This window comes from Melospiza melodia, unplaced genomic scaffold, assembly GCF_035770615.1.
Source record: "Melospiza melodia melodia isolate bMelMel2 unplaced genomic scaffold, bMelMel2.pri scaffold_62, whole genome shotgun sequence".
NCBI classification, from domain to species: Eukaryota; Metazoa; Chordata; class Aves; order Passeriformes; family Passerellidae; genus Melospiza; species Melospiza melodia.
In genome coordinates, this window is record NW_026948801.1 from 1,901,423 (window position 1) to 1,914,451 (window position 13,029).

Genomic DNA, 13,029 nt, shown 5'->3' on the forward strand with positions numbered 1-13,029 from the left:
GCCTGGGCCTGGACAGAGATGGGGGGTGAGGAGGCCCTGGAGGATGGAAGGGTGGAGGAGCACCAAGAGACATCGGGCAGCCACCCCCCCCCTCCCCCCCCCCACCCCAGGAGAGAGAGAGGGAGAGCTGGCGACGTCGAATGTGATAGCAGCCGGCCCAGGAGGAGAAAGGGGGGGGAATGCAGCGAGGGAGGAGGTGCCCGGCCGGAGCAGCAGTGAGTGTGGGAGTGCCGGAGCTTTGGAACAGGCAGAGACTGAAATGTTTAACCCTTTTTCTTTCATGATTGGGGCCTCTCAAAAATGCTGATCCTCCTCGGAGCTGAATAAGAAGGGAGATAAGAGATGAGATGAGACAAGGACCTGGCCCGAAGGATGTGAAGAAGCCTGGCTGAGTGGGGAGGGATGATGGGAGTGGCCTTTTGGCTGGACTTTTCTTGTGTAGCCATAGACTCAGTTTTATTCCTGTGACACAGAGAGTGCGCTTAGGGGGAGGCAGTGCCTCAGAATCAGGAGGGTTCATTGTGGGGACCCCTCGGCCCCAGGGGGTTGGAAAAAAATGAGGGGGACAGATGTCCCAAAGCAGAGACTGTGCCTTTTTGGAGTGAGACAAGGCATCCTTAAAAGACAACCCTAAAAGCAGCTCTGGTCCATGCACAGTGGTGAGAGCACTGGGCATGGAAGGAAGATGTCACAAGCAGCAAAAGGACTTTCTGGGCAGTGCCGAGTGACATGGAAGCACACGAAGTTTCAGCGTGTTTCCAGGGGAAGCCTATGGTGCAAGAAGGACTCCTCTCCTCTTCATGGACTGAAGTTTGAATATCCTAAAGGGTAGTGCCAGACTGGGCAGTTGGTGATTTGGGGGAATGTATTGGATTGGGAAATTTTTGGGTGGTGGGGAGGAGGAAAGTGCTTTTTTGTAAGGTTTTCAATTTTTTTCCCTTATAGGTTTTTTCTTCTTTTCTTATAGTTTAGGTAATAAAGTTTTCTTTATGTTTAAACTGGAGCCTGCTTTGCTTATTCCTGGTCACATTTCATAGCAGACACCAGGGAGAAGGTACTCTCATGGGGGCACTGGCTCTGTGCCAGGCCCAAACCATGACAAGGGATGAAGGCAGAGAGACAGCAACGATGGAAGGAGGAGAAGGAGGCGTGGTATGGGGGGAGGAGGAGGGAGAGGGATGGAAGGGGCGGAATGAAGGCGGAGAAGGAGGTGGAGATAAGACAGAGGAGGAGGAGGAGGAGGGGGGATGGAAGAGGAGGAGCAGGAGGAAGAGGAGGGACAAAGGCGGATCAAGGCTGAGCAGACAGAACCACGCAGTTGAGCCCTGCCTGAAGTTGCAGCCCCCACCTGCGGGATAATCACCCCCCACATTGCGCAGGTGAGTGGCGAGGGGGAGCCCGGCCTGGATATCCCAGAGTTTTTGGGGGATGTTTGGAGAATGAAGAAGTCCAAGGCTGAGCGGAAAAGGCCCCTCAGGGGGACATCGGGAGGTGCCGGTGGCAGCTGCCGGCAGAGGCAGCCTGGAGGAGCAGAGCCCTGTGTCCCCCAGGAGCCCAAAGTGGGGAGCCCAGAGAGGGGGGAGCGCCGCCATGGGCGGGAGCCTCAAGTGCCTGGAGAGGGGCAGGGGGGACTCCTTGGAGCTGCTGCAGCCCAGAGCAGAGAACGAGGGGAGAAGGGAGCCCGGGAGCCCAAACAGCCGCGGCATCCCGGAATGGGGAGAGAGAAAAAGGGGGAGCTTTTGGCATTGCTGGGACTGCCAGCAGCCTGGGCAGGGTGGGCACTGATGAGAGGGGGGACCCCCAATCCAAGTGTGACCCCAGCAGCCGGTACAGGGGGGATCACCCGAACACCAGAGGGGAGGGTGCAGGGTCGGGGAACTCCTGGGAGGCTTTTTCAGGGCTGAATCTTGTTGTTTAGGGGTTTTTCTGGAGCCCACACGGCCGGTGACTTGTAGAGAGGGACTTGGGCAGAGGGACATTCAAACTGAACCTGTGTTGGGTAAGATGAAACACGGAAGCCTTATAAATATGATTGTCTGGCAAAAGATTTTGAGAATATAGAAAGTAAAAGCAAGGTTGAAATGAAAGCAAGATTTGAGATACCTTAGTTAGTGAACAACTGGAAAACAATGGTGTGGCCTGACTGAAGGTAATCCCCTTTTGATGAAACAATTCTCTCTGCTTGCAGACAGGTCCAAGGGTCAGAGCAGACCCTACTAGCTCAGCAGAAGGGGTCCAAAGAGTAGTTTTTAGGTGTTAAATGTAACATAGTATGGTGATGTAATGAATCTTGTAGGCTGTATGTAAATGCTATAGGATTCGTATCTTGCCCTATATTAGTTAGTGAGAAATAGAATATTCAACACAGAAAAAGATTTATTGCATTGTAACGGGAACCTTACCCTCTTACGCTCTTACCCTCTCATCCTCTCTACCCCTCTCTTTTCTCGGCCCTGCTCCGAGCTGTGGCTGGCAGCTCCAAGCAGGGCCCTGTACCCAGGCCCTTTGCAATAAACCGCAAGTTCACGACCTGCCTTCAGAGGTCTCTCGTCTCCGTCCGTCCCGACTGTCCTACTGCCCGATGCTCCTAGAAACGTGCTCATCCCTTGTTTTCCCCAAACCAGGATTTCCCATTGCCAACCCCCGGGAGGTTGCGAAGAAGAGGAAGATGCCCCGGGACACTGAGGCAGGTGAGGAGGAAGTCATTGCCCCTTTCCCCTCTGTGCTGCTCCCTCTCCCAGCCCAGCACGGCCCCGGCTGCAGCTCAGCCCTGGGGGGATCTCCTTGCTCTTGCCTGTGGCACGGAGGCAAATCCCATCCTGTCCTTGTTCTTCCTCTCCCAGAGCAGGAGCTGAGCATGGAGAGCAGGAAGGACAAATGCCTGCGGCAGAACCTGGTGCAAGAGGCCGTTTTGAGTGGCTCCACGGTGCAGGATGCCAACGGGGAGGAAAAGCCCCGGAGATGCCGCACGAGGAGGGGCTGCAAACGCAGCTGGCGGGGATCTGAGGGGGAAAGAGCCAGCCTGGGCTGGGAAGGCAGCCGGAGATGAAGCCAGAGCTCGGAGCTGGTGCTTCATGAGCAGCTCCATGATGGGGAGAAGCCTCACATGTGCGTGGAGTGTGGGAGGAGCTTCAGCCTGAGGTCCAACCTGATCAGGCACCAGAGGACCCACACTGGGAAGAGGCCCTACAAGTGTGGGGAGTGTGGGAAGAGCTTCAGCCTGAGCTCTCACCTGCTCCGCCACCAAAAGCTCCACACTGCGTAACGGCCCTACGAGTGTTCCAAGTGTGGGAAGGGGTTTCGAATCAAGTCAGATATCCTCCACTACTATCGGATTCACAGAGAGGAGAGGCCCTTCCAGTGTCCCAACTGCGGGACGAGATTCAAGCACAACTCCATCCTCGTCACCCACCGGCACATCCACACTGGCAAGAGGCCCTACAAGTGTCCCCAGTGTGGGAAGAGCTTGTCAAGCAGCTCTCACTTGACCCAACACCAACAAAGGCACCGGTAAAGGAAGCCCTGCGAGTGCCCTGAGTGCAGGAGGAGCTTCGTGCGCTGCTCCAGCTCCATCCCCCACTGGAGGAGGCACTTTGGGCACAGCCCTAGTCACTCACATTCCCTGTGATCCATGTTGGGAACACACCTGGCTGCTTGTCTATTCATTTGGCCTTAATTTTTTTCTCTTCTCCATCTCTCTGTACTCCAAAAGCCAATATGGATACATCTGTCACCTCAAAACCACACAAGTCCCACTGAAAGTAACTTTTAACCCAATTTTTTTAACCCAAAAGGGCTCAATCCTACCTTAAATTGCTTGTTCCCTCCTCAAAAATCTCAGTCCCAGGCCAAACTCACTCAATTCCCCATCTCACCAGGATCAGATGGAGTTGGGAGGAGATTGGGAGAAGTGGGATCCCAATGTCAAGCAATGGGATGGGGATTGTGTGGGGCTGGCTGAGTGGGATGTATATGATAGCAAATAAAACTTTCAGAGTTAATCAATTGTGTCCCATTAATTTTCAGTCAGTTCTGTTTGCAGAGTGCCACCTTCTCAGCTGATTCAATTACTATAAAAATCCCATTTTTAAAATCATCTAACCCAAACAATCCAGAAACCAATATCCAAATAAAACCACCCACACACAATTTTTTAAGAAGGATTTTAATTTTTCAAGAGTACTTAAAGATGTTATTAAAGTTTAATTTTTTGTTTAAAATGTATGAGAAATTATAGTGGTGTTTGGTTTTGTGTTTAGTATATTTGTAATATGAATTGGTTTACTAAGGTGTGTTAGATTGTATGTTAGTATTTTAGATATTTTTTATCTAAAGTATATTAGTTATTGAGTTAAAACTTTCAAAAGGTATTTCTTGGTATATAATTTGGTTTTTTATATGCATTGGTAATATTATAGTAATAGTTGTTGGTTTGGGTTGAATCATTTTTGGAGTATTGTAAAGAAGACTTGAGATTTTTAGATTTCATTTTTATTATAATTTATTTAATTTCAATTTAATTTTTTTGTTTATAATTTCATTGCATTTTTCTGAGAGGATAGGAAGGAAGTTCAAGGACAGGAACATTTTTTCCTGGTGGGAAACTGGAATTCCAGACCCTGGGTGTGTGTGCAGGACCACACAGACTGGGATCAATTATGGACTGGGATCAAATATGGATTGGGATCCTTTGCATTGGAGCTGCAGAGACTGGGACCATATTGATCAGGACCACACAGACTGGGATCAACTGGACTGGGATCAAATATAGGCTGGGACCATATGGAATGGGACCATACAGATCAGGACTGGGATAAATTGGGTTGAGATTTTATGGACTGGCATTGCACAGACTGGGGTCACATGGACTGGGAAAAAGCTTTGGCTACCTTTGTCTGCCATCCACATCTGAAGGTGGCCACATCAACTTGGCTTGATCCTGTTTGGGAGTCCCATCCCCCTCTTTCCCCCCACGCTCCCATCCCTTCCCCATCATTCTCCCAACCCCCTATCCCTTCCCCCATGCTTGTTTTTGGGGGGTTCCAGGCCCCTCCTGTTCCCTTTGGGGGTTCCGACCCACCTTGGGTTTAATTTGGAGCCCCTGCACTCTGATTGGCCAGGATCTGTTTTGGGGTAGGGACGGGCGGAACTTGGCACCCTCAGGACCCCCTCCGATTTAGGGCTTTCAATCCCCCCTGGGCCCTCGGGGTGGCCCTGGGGCCACCCCAACACCCCCAAAATGGGGAGGGTCCACGAGGCCCTTTGGAAGCCCCAGAAATGGGCGGGGAGCAGGAGGAGACGCCCCTAAAAGGGATTGAAGGGTCTGAGCCGGCAATGGAGGAGGCTCTGGGGATGGCTCCAGTCTGGATCGGGGTGGGCTGGGATTGAGGGAGTGTCCGTTCAGCGGCTGGGGAGGGGCTGGCACTGGGGAGGGGTCCGGGATTATGGGGATGGGTCCATTCTGGGACTGGGGCAGGGCCTCTCCCTGGTATTGGGGTCCAGGATTAGGGCAGAGTAGCCCCCTGATAGTGTTCCCAATCCTGATGCTGATCCTAATCCTAATCCTAATCCTAATCTCATTCCCGATCCCGCTACCAATCCTGATCCCGCCGCTGTTTCCAGGGAATGGCTCTGATCTCAACCCTGACACCAAACCCGGGGAATCAAACATTGGGAGCAAGCACCCCAAATCCTGGAGTCAACTCCCCCCAACCCCAAATCCTGGGGGTTGAAAGACTGGGGGAAACAAACACCTCCAAACCCAGACTCTGGGATCTCAACACTACCCCCCCCCCCAACTCCAAAGTTTTAGTATCAAATCCCCCAAATCTCAGATCCTGGGGTGTCAAACACTCCCCAATTTCCAAACATTGGAGTTAAATCCCCCCGAAGCCAACTCCTGGGGTTTGAAACATTTGAGCTGTCCAACACCGCCCCGTTCCCAAAGTCTGGGGTCAAACATCCCCTAAATCCCAAATCCTGAGGTGTCAAACACCCCCAACCCCCAAAGTTAGGGTAAAACCCCCAGTCCCCAACTCCTGGGGTTTGAAATATCTGGGGTGTCCAACCCTCCTCACCCCCAAAGTCTGGAGTCAAACCCTCCAATCCCCAAACTTTGGGGTCAAAGACCCCTGATCCCAAACTCTGGGGTGTCAAATCCCCCTGATCCCCCAACTGTGGGGTTAAATCCCCCCAAATCCTGGGGTGAATTCCCCCAGTTCCCAAACTTTGGCATGAAAACCCCCTGACCCCAAATCCTGGGCTTTGAAACATCTGGGGTGTCCAACTGCCCTTATCCCAACATTTGGAGGTCAAACACCCTGACTGACAAATCCCAGGGTCAAAAACCCCAAAATCCCAAATTCTGGGGCCAAACATCTCTAAACCTCAGTCTGGGGTCCAAAACCTCCAAATCCTTAACCCCGAGATGTTAAACCCCCTCAACTCCCAAACTGTAGGATCAAACCCCCCCAGTCCCCCAAATTTGGGGTCATGACCCCCCAGTCTCCATATCCCCCCAAACCCACTGCAACCCTGGGGGCACAGTGGGGTTTGTTTGGGGCAGCTCCAGGTGCAATATCTGCAGAGAGACCCTGGGTAAAATGTTGGGAAAAACCCCAAAAACACCTCAGGAACCCCAAAATCCCTGGGGGTTGTGAAAGAGCATTTGCAGTGGGAATCTGGTGTGGTAGAAGGGGATTTGGGGTGAAAGAAGAAGGATTTGGAGTGAGGAAATTTGGGGTGGAAGAAGAAGGATCTAGAATGGAAAAAGGAGATTTTTTGTGTGAAAGAAGGTGGATTTGAGTGGGAAAAGGAATCTGGAGTGGAAAAGAGGGTTTGGGGTGAAAGAAGAAGGATTTGGGATGTACAAAGAAGGATTTGGGGTGGAAAAAGGAGATTTCAGTGAGAAAAGGGGATTTGGATGGGAAAATGGGTTGAGGGTGGGGATTGCGGGACCAGAGGAGACCTTCAGAGGGGTCTGTTTGGTGCTGCCTCCCTGGCTGCTCCCAGCACCTCCAGAACCAGCACCTGGCTGGCTCTTGGCCTTGCCCATGCCCATTCCAGCAGGGCTGGCCAGCGGGGAGAAGCCCCAGGCTGTGCCTGTGTCCCCAGCCCCTGTGGGCAGTGTGTGGCTGCTGGGGCTGGGCTCCAGAGGGGAATGGCCTTGCAGCAGAAAGTGCCACAGAGAGCCCAGAGACAAAGAGTCTCTCCCCTGCAGGCACTGCTGCTCCGGTGCATTGAAATATTTCCAGTGCTGGCGTGGGCTGATGGCTGTTCCTCACCCTACCCAAAAGAAGCTGATGGTTGGATATTGTCGGAGAATATCTCTCAAGTTGAGCCTGGCAGAGGGTTCTTGACATGGAGAAGTTGCTACAATAAATACCCTGATGCCTCCCCCAGGCTCTGTGTGTTTCAACACTCTTGGCCTTTCTTGATGTTTTTCAAATGAAAATAAATTCCTGGGGCAGCAGCAGCAGGATTTACCTCTCACCAGAAAATACTGTTACATCAGTTGGTTTTCCAGGCCATCTAGCTCTTACAGTGGCTATCCTGGCATGTGTCCAAACCCTAAAAATGTTTATATCCCTAAAGGGTGACACAGGGTTTTCCTGTTGTTCAGACCTGGAAGACTTTGATGTTTACATATAGAAGGGGGAGTAATTGCAAGGTGCTGTACTGTATTTATAGTGGTCTTTTAATAAGTAATACAATTACAGATGCACCATGATAGGAAAATAACTTGTTGCCGGAAAAATTCCTCAGGATACCTGGTTATTCTCAAGATCTATTGCTGTCATTGAGTAGGGAAAGATGGACAACAAGCCATGTCTGAGTAACAAGATTAATGTGCTCTCTTCCTAAGTCTGCTCTCAAAAGATCTGGGATTGACAAAAAAAAAAAAAAAAAAAAAGGAATTTTAAGAGCTGTTTTGGTAATTTCAGAGAAAGTTTAAAAGAGAGAAGAGATTGGGGTGATGAGGAGGCTGTCATTACCAATCCTTTTCCATGCTGTCTATTGTAGCCAAAATGAGCAATGTGCCCTGCTGGTGTTTAGATGTTCTGAGTCCCTCAGCTGTGAGTTGGGTTCCCGTGCTGTCCTGCCTGGTGCTTGCTAGATGTGCTGGAATAAAGAGCTTGGGCACTTGATGATAATGACCACAATTGAGTTCATTGTGATTTACTGGGCTCAGAGTAAAAGGGATGAAATTCAGGTTTGATCTAGAAAATGCTTCTTCCCTGTGAGGGTGGTGAAGTCCTGGCTTCACAGGTTGCTCAGAGAAGCAGAGTAAACAAAGTTTCAGAATTCTTCCTTTCTGTCCCATTGCTATTCCATAAGTTCAAGTTTGGTTTTCAGTGCCACCTTCTCAGCTGGTTGCCATTTGTGTCCTGCTTTCTCTCTTGCCTTCATTGGTCTGCTCCTTTTCCCTTCCACACGGTCTCTCTTTACCTGTGGCAGCTCCCAGCCAAAGACCTTCCCCTGATTTTTTTTTTTTCCTTCCCAACTCGGGTGCTCAAACAGCCCTGGATGAAGTTCTGGAGGCTGGCAGTGAAATGTCTTTGTAAGATCTTGCTGCACTTGTGTGTTGGCCCCTTCAGAATTTGGCCTTGAAGGGCAGGAGCATCTTTTCCTTGCTGGCAGCTGGAATTGCAGCCCATGGCAGTGAGTGCCAGAGATGTCAGAGGGCGATTGCTGAGGCTGCCGGGGTGCTGCTCCTGCCGTGCCTGCCAAGGGAGCTGTGCAGGGCAGGGTCAGGCTCCAGCACCTGGCTGGGCTCCCTGAGCAGACAGCAAAGGCGGCTTTGCTGCACATTCTGCAGCTGGGAGCAGAGGGAAGAAGGGCAGGGAGTCCCTGACAGAATCCTGGAATGCTTGTGGCTGGAAAGAACCTGCCCATGGTTCCATCCAGGCTTAAGGTGCCATGAGGGAGAGGTGCCTCTGCCCCAGTGAAGGCACAAAAGAGAACATAGGAGAACAAAACCAGATTGTTTTGTTCATGGATTTTAGTGAAGAAGAAATGGGAGCTAGGGAGATAGAAGTTTGAAAGAGGTCTTGGAGAGAGAGAGCTCAGAAGATGATCAGTTGGAAGTAGATACTTTTTAAGGTCCGTTCCTGCATTCTTGGATTCTAGAAGTGGTGTAGATGTGAATTTTGATTTAATATTCTTCATCTTATTATTATTTCTTATTCTTTCTCTTCTTCCTCCCCTTTCTTCTTCTTAATTGCTACTACTGTTATTTTTTCTTCTTTAAAATATTCTTATTCTCCTTCTAATTAATCTGATTCACTTGTTATGCTTACTTTCTATGTCGTTCTTATTTTTTTAATATTCTTTTATTAATTACTAGTTTTTCATCTTCCTCTTCATCTTCGTATTCCTATTCTCATTCTTATTATTCTTACTAAATTTAGTACTACTATTTCTTCTTCTTCATCTTCTTATTCCTATTCGGTTTTTTTTTTTAATTTTTTAAAATACTTTTTGTGTAAGTTTTTTGAATTTTTTTTTAAGTACTACTATTTCTTAAACTCAAATTGATTTTGTTTTGGAAGAATGGTATGAGTCAAAGTCCTGTAGTCACATCCATGGAGCAACACCTCCCACCTGTGCCCATTCTTCAGGGATATAATCCCAAAGGACCAGCGTGGAATCCTTTCAAGATGAGAGGAAATGGCCTTTGATGGCACCAGGGGAGGTTCGGATTCAATATCAGAAGGAATTTTTCTCTGACAGAGGGGTGAGGCATTGGAAGAAGTTGCCCAGGGAGGCAGTGGAGTTGCTGTCTCTGAGGCATTGAGGACTTGTGCGGATGTGGCCCTTGGGGATGTAGTTTTGCGGTGATGATGGTGCTGCCAGAGTGCCAGTGGCACTGGGTGAGCGTCAGGGTCTCTTCCCACCTCGATGACTCTGGGATTCCCTGCTGAGCGTTCTGGCACCAATCGTGTCCCACACGTGCTGTTTAGGGCTGGCCCCAGCAGTGCCTGTGGGTGCTGGGGAGATGCTCCAAGCCGGCAGGGGCAGCTGAGGCTGCGGGGCCATGTCCAGGCCGAGGCCGCCCGTGTGGCTCCCTGGGGCCTCGCACAAGGAGCAGCCACCATCGGGCGGCCCGGGCTGGGCAGGGCCATGGGTGCTGCTCCTGTAGCTGCCACGCCAGGCAGGGCCAGCAGAGCAGTGTCTGAAGTGCCCACAGCGCCCGCCCGAGGCAGCTGGGCTGTTTGCTCGGGGCAGCCCCTGCTGCCTGCGGGTCTGTGCTCCCGACTGGCCAGCTGAGGCGCTGCCAGGGCTCTGCGGGGCAGGCCACCAGAAGAGTGACGGGTGCTGAAGCCACTCAGGGTTGTAAAGCCGTGACGCAGCTTTATGCAAATCTGAGTATGCTAATGAAGTGTTGTAATTGTGACTTTTAAAATGTAACTGAAGGCTAAAGGAGATCGTGGAATCTTATGGAACCAAGTGTGAATTGTTACAGGACCCAGGAGACCATGGTGACACCATGGAACCAAGTGCCCAGAGTTTCAGGGTTTAGCCTCATGGAGACCATTGTGTCCCAATGGGAACACATGGAACAAAGGCTCCTTAGTGACACAGCAGGGCCTCATGGAATGCAAGAGATCATCCTGATGGAATTGAAACTCATGGTCCCAAGGCTCCACTGTTTTACAGCATGGTCTCATGGAATCCAAGAGACTATTGTGATGGAATGGGAACTCATGGATTCAAGGGTCCACTCTTTTGCTGCGTGGCTTCATGAAATGCTGGAGACCATTGTGGCACCATGGAAACGAATGTCACAAAGGCTCTACTGTGACCCAGCAGGGCCTCATGGAACCAAGGACACCGCTGCGATACAATGGAATCACATGGAACCAAGGTCCAGTTGTGACAAAGCTGGGCCTCATGGAACCGAGGACACCCTGTGATACAATGGAATCTCTGGGATCCAAGGATCAATTGTCAGCACATCAGGTTCTCATGAAACCAAGCAGAACATTGTGGCACAGTGGAATCTCATGGGAGCAAGGCTCTGCTTTGATCAAGGTGCGCCTCATGGGACACAGGTGGCACTGGGACATTGTACAGGCCTTGTAGGAACATGACACCACTGTGGCAGACCAAGGCCTCATGGGACCTGGGAGGGCATTGTGACACAATGGAACCTGATGGAACCAAGGCCCCATTGTGACACGGCAGGGTCTCATGGAACCTATGTGCCACTGGGACATTGCCAAGGCTCCTGCAAGCAAAGTTCCACTGTGGCAAAGGCAGGCTTCGTGGCACCCAGGAGACCATTGTGGGACAATGGAATCTCATGGAACCAAGGCCCCATTGTGACAAAGCGTGGCCTCATGGAAGCCCAGTGCCACAGGGACATCTCCAGCCTCGGTGGAAGCAAGTGTCCATTGTGACACAGCACAGCCTCAAATCACAGGAGAGCAGAGGGATGCTATGGAATCTTGGGGAATCAAGGGTCAATTCTAAACACAGTGAGGACTCATGGAACCCAGGAGACCATTGTGACACTGCCCTTTTTCACAAAGGGGCGGTGCTTCCATGAGAATCCATGGGCCAACAATGTTCTCCTGGGTTCCAGGAGGCCCCGCTGTGTCACAACGGCCCCTTGCTCCCACGACCCACAGCACAGTCCCCATTGCCCCTGGGTTCTGTGAGGCCATGCTGCATTCACAGCTGCCACTTTCTTCCATGAGATTCCACTGTGTCACAGTGGTTCCCATGTTTCCATGAGGTTCTGCTGTGTCACTGTGGACACTGGGTTCCACAAGAGCAATGTCCCGCTGGCACCTGTGTCCTTTGGGCCCCACTTTGCCAAAGCAGAACTTTGCCTCCATGAGATTCCAGGCTGTCCCAATGCTCTGCTGAGTTCCATGAGGCTGTGCTGTGTCACAATGGACACTGAGTTCCACCTGCCCTGGCAATATCCAAGTGTCCCCTGGCTGCCATGAGGCCCCGTTGTGTTTGCAGGTGACACTTGGTTCCCCAAGATGTCATTGTCACGTTGCTCTCCTGAGCGCCCTGAGGCCTTGCTGTGCAATAATGAAGCCTTGTTCCTACCAGACCTGGCAATGTCCCAGTGGCACCTGTGTCCCATGAGGCCCCACTTGGTCAAAGCAGAGCCTTGCCTTAACCACTGACCCTTGTGTCCTTGAGATTCCATTTGTGAAAAAAGCATTCACTCTCCTGTGAAAATGTAAAAGGTTTAATAAAAGACAATGGGAGACCAGGACCATGGAACAAAGGTTATCACGGCCGGGTGCATCTTGGCACTCAGCCAGGAGCACCCTGTTACCTTCGGGGATCCCCCTGAAATACCCTTCCCCTTCAGCCTCTTGCATATTCATAGACCCTCATGCATATCCATAAACTACTTTACATATTCCAGGAATGATTTTACATGGCGCCTTCTTGGGTCTGCATTTTCAGAGCATGTGTGTTTCTTGGCTGTGGTTTTGGCTCCTTCTCTTTATCACCTCCAGTTTTTGGGCCTTGGTGAACTCTGCCTTCAGACGGGGAGTGCTAATAGTTGGCAGATCTGTACAGGCATCCTCATCCTGTGTGCACTGGATGTTATCCCATCCAAGCAAGAAGTTTAACACAAGCAGCTATTCCACTGAGCATAAATAACAACAGAAATAAAAACTATAGAACAATATTGCTTAAACAAATGGACCCAGCCCATATTTGCTCCCGGTCTGTGTCATCCTGATCCATATGGTCCCACTCCCTAGGATCCCAGCCCAGTCTGTGTGGTCCCAGTCCATACAGTCCCAGTCCATATTTGATCCCATTGCAGGCTATCCCAGTCTGAAGGGTTCTGATCCACGTGATCCCAGTCCAGGTGATCCCAGCCCATATTTGATCCCAGTCTGTGTGGTCCTGTACACACTCCCAGGGTCTGGAATTCCAGTTCCCAGCCAGGAAAAAATGTTCCTGCCCTTGAACTTCCTTCCTATCATCTTAAAACATTAGGATGAAATAATAAAGAAAAAGATAATTATTAAAATGAAATAATTATAA

The 13,029-nt window shown here is 50.6% G+C and overlaps 1 long non-coding RNA gene across 1 annotated transcript; it reads left to right on the forward strand.

The window, feature by feature from the left end:
- Positions 1–1,248: 1,248 nt before the first annotated feature.
- On the forward strand, positions 1,249–4,005 carry LOC134413944 (uncharacterized). Its single transcript, XR_010026618.1, has 3 exons — positions 1,249–1,379; positions 2,625–2,690; positions 2,844–4,005. It is a non-coding gene; the product is annotated as an uncharacterized LOC134413944 (long non-coding RNA).
- The last annotated feature ends 9,024 nt before the right edge of the window (positions 4,006–13,029 follow it).